Source organism: Belonocnema kinseyi, chromosome 6 (genome assembly GCF_010883055.1).
Source record: "Belonocnema kinseyi isolate 2016_QV_RU_SX_M_011 chromosome 6, B_treatae_v1, whole genome shotgun sequence".
Lineage (NCBI taxonomy): Eukaryota > Metazoa > Arthropoda > Insecta > Hymenoptera > Cynipidae > Belonocnema > Belonocnema kinseyi.
The window spans coordinates 76538954-76546625 of record NC_046662.1 but is presented as its reverse complement, the minus strand read 5'-3'; the positions used below and the strand labels follow the sequence as shown (position 1 = coordinate 76546625).

The 7672-nt window shown below is 30.2% G+C and overlaps 1 protein-coding gene across 2 annotated transcripts in view; it reads right to left on the bottom strand.

The window, feature by feature from the left end:
* Nucleotides 1-5453: 5453 nt before the first annotated feature.
* LOC117174771 overlaps nt 5454-7672 on the bottom strand; it is a 28179-nt gene continuing 25960 nt past the window's right edge. For both annotated transcript variants that reach the window (XM_033364126.1, XM_033364127.1), the window contains one exon: nt 5454-5520. The gene's annotated coding sequence lies outside the window, so the exon portion shown is untranslated. The remainder of the gene's footprint in view (nt 5521-7672) is intronic.

Sequence of the window (7672 nt, the reverse complement as noted above, 5' to 3'; positions counted from 1 at the left end):
GCCAATTAGCACAAATGGTAAGTTCCGACAGTGCCTACAAGTGTGCCTACTGGCCGCTAAATGGCAATACCGGTTTCATATGTATACACCTGGTACATTCTTGAGCCAGCCTACTGTGCAGCGGCAAAAGTAAACCCCGTTGGTTTCCCTTTTACTCCAGACCATGCCTGAGCCTGTCGGGCACTTCGCTATTTGACTAGGCAGAGTCCAAAGTGAAAGTGCTACCTCGGACTTTGCCTGACACCGCTCAGTCAATTTGCGGAGGGACTAGACAGACTGCGGTGTGACGGCAGATCGGTCTTTTCCTGTAACAATATATGATTAGGAAGGTGTTGCGCGCCAAAAATACGCTTTAAAAATTCTGATGGTCAAATTCCCGGTCATTTCCCGGTTTTCCCGGTCAAGTTTTTCAATTTTCCCGGCCATCTAAAAGTAAAATATTCATATTGACCGCCAAACCAAACATTTATTTTTATTCATGACGTTCATTATAAACATCCTTTAACACAACAGAACAAAAGATTGTAAAATGAATGAATTTTAGGTAAATCAAATACTTAAGTCTTCTACCGGAAATATAAATTGTTACTAAAAAATATAAATTGTCAATCAAAATTAAAATAATTCAATTTTAAGTTTCAAAAATTAATGTTCAATCAAACATATGAATTTTCAACTAAAGCTATGGAATGTTCAATTCGAATAAGTTAAATTTTCAGGTGAAAAGATTACTTTCAACAACATTGAAATTTAAAAAAAAAAGCAACTTTCAAAAAAATAGTGAAATTTTCAAACTTACTGATGAAATTTCAACTAAAGTTATCAATCTTCAACTATAATAATTAAATTTTAAGCCAGAAAGATGAATTTTCGAGTAAAATGATAGATCTTTAATTAGAATAATCGAATTTTTCTCCAAAAATATGAAGTTTCAACTAAGAAGATTTATTTTTACTAAAAAAGAGGAATTTTCATCTGAAGAAGATTATTTTTCAACCAGAAATTATATAATTAAATTTAAGGTCAAAAAATGAATGTTCAACCAATGAGATCAATTTTTCACTAAAAATGGAAAAGTTAAATTTTCAATTCAATAAATTAATTTTCAAACAAACTGATAAACATTTAACTAAAATTATTCATCTTAAACTAGAAGAGTTGAACTTTATACCAAAAAGATGAATTTACTCCTGGAATAATTAAACTTTTAGTTTAAAAAATTGATTTTCAACGAAGTAGTTACATTTTCAACCAGAGAAGAATTTTTAATAAAAATAACCAATCTCCAACAACAGCAAATATATTTTTTAACTTTTACTTTGAAAACTATTTGAAGTTCTTACTTTATCTGCAATTTGGAAGAGGAAACTTTTAAATTGTGACGAAATCTGATTTTTAAAAATTACTTTATTCTAAATCCCAATGTTAGTTCTTTCAACAAATTCGTGTTCCATGTTAAAAATTGCCCGTTCCAAATTAAATTATATTTCTTCAAGGAAACTCCCTGTCCTAAAATAAAACCGATAATTATTTTTTGAAATTCGCTGTTTCAAGTCAAGATAAATGAGGAGTATGCGAATAAGACGCGATAATTCTGTTTCTGTATGTTTGAAATATCATCAATTCGATTACCAAGCTTAATTTCAGCAAAACAAATCGCACAGAGGACAAAATTGCAGAAGGTTTTTCTTATAATGGAAAATAATTTTAAAAATTTTCCGATTTTCACGGTAAAATTGTTGAATTTTCCAGGTTAAGTCAAGTGCATTAAATGATAGTTGCACGTGAATAAATAATTTTAGTATTATTAAGTATTTTAAAGTGTATTCTTAATTTATTGTCGCTATAAATACTGTTTGGATGCATGAGAACAACTAATAACTACTTTGAACAAAAATAAGTACTCTTGAAGAATAATAAATTATAATTTAATAAGGGTAAACTAAGATAACCTGAAAAACCTAAGAGCCATAAACCGTAAATAAGAAAATAAATCCGTAACCTAATAAGCACACTCACATTCCCAGTCACTGTACGTAAAGCAGAAATCACTTTTATAAATTGACCAAAATTATTAAGGAATGAAAACATGCGTTTTACTGCGATCAGAAGTAAATTCCCGGTTATTTCCAGACTTTTTCTTGCTAATGAAATCCGTGGTGATTTCTCGATTTCCCGGTCAAATCGCTACCGTAGGTAAGAAAAGAGTAGTAACAAGAATTAAAATTCTTTAAATCAATTTAAATCTTCAAAATTTCATAAGATCCCTTATAATCTTCTACATCCAAGGAAACTCTTTACAATTTTTTAACAGTTATTAAAATTCCGCGCAATTCCTTAAAGTCATTTATAGTATTCGGAAATCTTTTTAAATTCAATTAAATATTTCGAAATCTTACGTTAAAAGCCATTAAATTTCTTTAAAATCTTTGCAGATATTAGAAAAAAAGTAAAATGATTTAATGTGAGTGTAATCTGCCGAAACAGTTTTCAATTCCTTAAAAATCCCTACATCAGGGATCTGGTTCATCTTCTCCATATCTCTCCGTAGATTCCAACACAGAAAAATCTAAGAATAAAATTTATTGCAGGAAATTTGTTAGAGCAATAAAGTTTTAATTAGCCAACTTCGCGTCTTTTAAAAATTATGTGTTTGTCATGGAAAAACAAAAGAAAGTTTAACCGATATTTATGTAAAGTTTATCCTGTGAAGTTAATTTTTCTTGCAGAGAATTTTTCGTCGGAAACCGATGTAAAGTTTATCTTCTGTTTTTTTCTGTGAAGAACATCCGATCTAAATATTTTGAAAACGAGTGCATTTTGTCAAATCTGGACAAACCTTGTTATCAAATGTTAAAACTACAAAAAATCTTAGATTAATTTAATAATCTTTATATAAAATAATTCATGTCTTTCCATATTTATTGTAGTTTTGCTGCTTCTCAGAAACATTACAGAATACGTTTTCAAGAAGCTGGAGAATCAAATATTTATTTGATAAATGTAATATTTGTTAATTTTTTATTTATTTTTCAATACGATCACAGTTATGCTTTATAGCTTTTTTGTCCTTTTGTAGGTTCTCTCACTACAACCGCTCGTGCCTTATGAATGTATTTGGATTTAATACATTGTTTAGCTCTAGCACGATCTAATTTTACCTGTTTTTCTAATTCAGCAAGAGCACGAATACTGCAACTTTTTGCCAACTATAAACAAAAAAATGATCATTTTGTTTTTGTTAAAATTGTCATTAAAATTGAAACCCATTACTGATAAGGTAGATCCACTGGTAATCGCCACTGAATTAGTTATCGTCAGATGGCCCAGTATTTTCCGTATAACAAGACTCACTCTTGCAGCGTGTTAGAAAAAGCGTGATTTTAGGTACGTAATATCCTTTTATCAAAATAACACATTTGCATAATTTGAATTTTATTCGTGAATGAGAATTGACTGCAATCAAATGTCAAATCAAGTGATTAAAATGGAGTTTTTCTATATCTCCTTTAATCGCTTAAGCCCTTTGTGAAAATAGAAGTTGAGTTTTAAATTCAATAAAAAGCATTTTTAGTTTCCAATTTGGCTTAAGATGACCATCACTAGTGCATTTACCTTATCTAAAATATTAATTGTATGATCGTCATTTATAAAAAGATAAGAATTTTAAATTCAGGCATTAAGATGTCAACTCTTTTTTCAAATATATTCTCAAAACTTGTTTCATTACTGTTCAGATTTTACATTAAATTGATAAATATAACTCTCTAGTGGAAAAATTGTTACAAAAAATTACAAAAAACTAAAACCTTTTTTACAGTAATCTACAAATAACTTTTTACCATTTTTGAAACGAATTTTGTATTTTTTTGTATTTTATTATAGTTTTCATTTTATGCAAGAATTTATGAAACAATACAACTACAAGACGTTTATTTATAATATTGCAATGAGATTATTTTACATTAGGATGTGTATATGATCACTATTAAAAAAGGCTTCTATGTTTAAACTTTAAATAAATGGTAGACTATTCAAAGACAATAATGAATAGTCGTTATTAAACAAAAAAAAATCTTGACTTTTAAAGTTGTTTTTCAAATATATAGCAATCGATTGGACACCATATATGTCATTAAGGATTATATATATACCTCTTTGCAATATTCTCACTATTTTTATCATAGGTCAAAAAAGTACAATTTTTTGTTTGAAAATAAAAATTAAACATTTCAGAAGGAATTGCTCAAATTGAAGTGTTTCAATTTAAAGATCAGTTTTTATAACTTTAAATGAAAAAATGTGTACCTTGAAGAATTCGAATCTTTCAATTTCAATGACGGTGATCAATTCTTTCTCAATTGTTTGATTTTTATTTGCAGCCAAAAAGTTGTTCTTTGTCAATCTAAGATGAAAAATATTGATAACAATGCAGACATAATTTTAAATGACAAATATGGTGTTCAATCCATTGCTACATATTCAAAAAAGGGACTTCAAAAATTTGTCATCCTAGATCGAAAAAAAAACTTTTTGGCTGCAAAGCCTGTTAATTCCTGTAGATTCTTTCAGTTTAAAATTCTTGTGATAGCAATTGTTTAAAATTCTTGCAGGAAATTAAAACTTTAATCAAATACAACAATATACAATGAAAGACAAAAAAGTACAAAATTCTTCTCAATTACACCATTAAGCCATTTCCCTTTCGGGGTAGGCGTGACTCACTCGGCGGGGAAAGGAGTAATGTGGGGAAGGGATAGAGAATTTTCAAATTGATCCATTATTCTCGTGTTATTTGTGTAAATAACACGTTCGTTCCACGACACTGCTCCGACCCAGGTTGCTGATCAATCCCTCTTCAATAATAGAAAAAGGTACTTTCCTGTAATTCTGCGGTTGTAATTTATTGTATTTATCTGTAGATTCATGTGAAAATGCTTTTAGTTGTTTGCACTTTTTCGTACAAATTTTCCAATATTGTTTGTATATATCTACAATAAACTACGAGCATTTACAACATAATTTTATTGTTAAATTTGCACAATTTTTTACAAAAAAGTACATATTTTAACCAAATATTACAGTTGTACAGATTTTTTTCACTAGGGCTGCATATAGAAAAGAGCACATACTGTGTGTGGAATTGTCTATGAATAATATTTTTATATACCTTAATATTCTCATTAATAGCAGCCTGATCATGACAATTGCGCCATTTGATAAATCTAGTGTTATGATATTTCATGAATGCGTCATAATGTCCCCAGCAAGTCTGTACGTCTTTGATCCCTCTTTGCTCCAACGGCTCAATTGCATTCTAGTAAGATAGAAGAACAAAACTTATATAGAAATTGTTTAAACTTTTTATTTAACAAATATTTAATAAGTTAAACATTATTTTTATTATTCTACCATAATATCTGAGTATAATCTATTTCCGATGGCAAAGATTTGATTGACGGATGTCTCACGTATGCTGTACAGTTCCCGTTTCAACTCATGAGTATTTGCGAAGACTGTCTGTGAAGATAAAAAATATTCATAAAATTGGACTGTTAAATTTTATAGATTAATCTTTTATACATTTAGTTAAGTAAATAAACAACAAAAATTCGGTTGATTCAACTCTAAAATTAAGTTATTATATGCTGGCCTTACGAGAAGGAGGGGAGAGGGAATAACAGGGAGATTTCCCGTGCCCGCAGTTTTCAGAGGGTGCGGATTTTCCGGAGCTGTTAGAAAATAATTATTTTTTTTAAATAAATCATAAGAAATTTGCACATTAAATTCATTATTGTGATTATTTTAACAAAACATAATACTATAAAAGCATGAAAGCATTTTGCATCAGCCTGAATTCTAAATTTTCAAAACTACATATATATTCCCCCCTCCCGGGCCCAGTTTTCCTCTCGATGGGCCTGATTATATGAACAATAATATATTTGGTTGACCAAGAAAATGTTTGTGTCACATTTGTACATTTTTTACGATTATTTAGATTTTTTAGGTGTCAAATAAGTTTGCTGTCAATTTTAGTTTAAAAACACTTTTTTGACATTTTTGATATATTAAGGTTTTTCTTCCAGTTTGTCTAATTTTCTCTCTCTTTTAAAGCCTAAAGAAAAATAAAGAAAGAATAAGAAATGGTATAGTTTTTTAGATTTTTTGAAAAATTAAAACACAATTTTCGCAAAACTGCTACCTGTAACTGTTTTGAGAAAATTTCGTATCTTAATTTTTCAAAAAATCGAAATAGCTTTACTATTGTCTATTCTTTCTTTGTTTTTATTATCGCTTTTAAGAGAGTGAAAAAAAACTTGACAAACTGAAATGAAAAAAATAATAGTTTTTTTAAAATTATTTATTTCTATTCAGTAAGTGAGAAATTTCTTAGTATATTTACTACTTTTTCATTGTTTTAACAATGATTATTTGTTTAAAAAAATTTTTCGAGTAAATGGAAAAAGCTACCATTTCTCGAAATAAATTATATAGTTAATGATATTTAAAATCACTTTCTCCTTTATACGGAAAAGACGAAGAAAATGTAATTGTTTTTAAATCTCTTACACTATGTCGCTTCTTAACCATCTTCAAGATTTATAGTGAAGAAATTTTCTAAACAAATTAAAATGGTTTGAATAATTGCAAACTGTCTTTAAGAACAAATATCATTCTGAGCATTCATTAACTGCGTTATTATTTCCAGAAAGTAGTAACTTTTCAAAATGTATAAATAAAAAAAAAATTTTATTGTTTAAATAACTCACAACACGTTGAAAAGAGGTAGGAGTTTGACTAAAACTATTTCTGTGACAAGTCACCCCCCCCCCCCATGAGACGTTGGAAAGGGGGACGGGTTTGACAAACATTATTTTTGTAACCAGTCAAAGGGTTGCCCTCCCGCCCCCTACGAGGCGTTAAAAATGGGTATAAGGGGTTGACCAGCATTATTTTTCAAACCAGTCACAGGGGTGCCTTTCCGCCCCCCACGAAAAGTTAGAAAGGGTTAGGATTTGTACTAATATCCTTTCTGTGACAAGTTACAGGGTTTGCTCCTCCCATGAGACGTTAAATAGCGCTATGGGTTTGACCTGCATTATTTTTGTAACCAGTCACATGGCTGTCTTCCCACTCCTCACGAGACGTTGGAAAGGGGTAGGCGTTTTGACAAAAATGATTTTTGCGACAAGTCATAGAGCTGCTCTCCCCCATGAGACGCTGGAAAGAAGTATGGATTTGACAAACATTATTTTTTTAACCAATCACAGGGCTGCCTTCTCACCCCTCATGAGACCAAAAAAATTATTTCTGTGACAAATGACAGGATTGCTCCCCCCCAAAGATATTGGAAAGGGGTATGAATTTTAAGAACAATATTTTTTTAACCAGTCACAAGTTTGCTCCCCCCACGAGACGTTAAAAATGGGTATGGGTTTGATCAGAATTATTTATGTAACCAGTCACATGGCTGCCTTCCACCCCTCACGAGATGTTGAAAAGGCGTAGGGGTTTTGACCAGAATTATTTCTGTGACAAGTTATAGAGTTGCTCTCCCCCATGAGACGCTGGAAAGAAGTAGGGATTTGACAAACATTATTTTTTTAACCAATCACAGGGCTACCTTCCCGCCCCTCACGAGACCAAAAAAATGATTTCTGTGACAAAT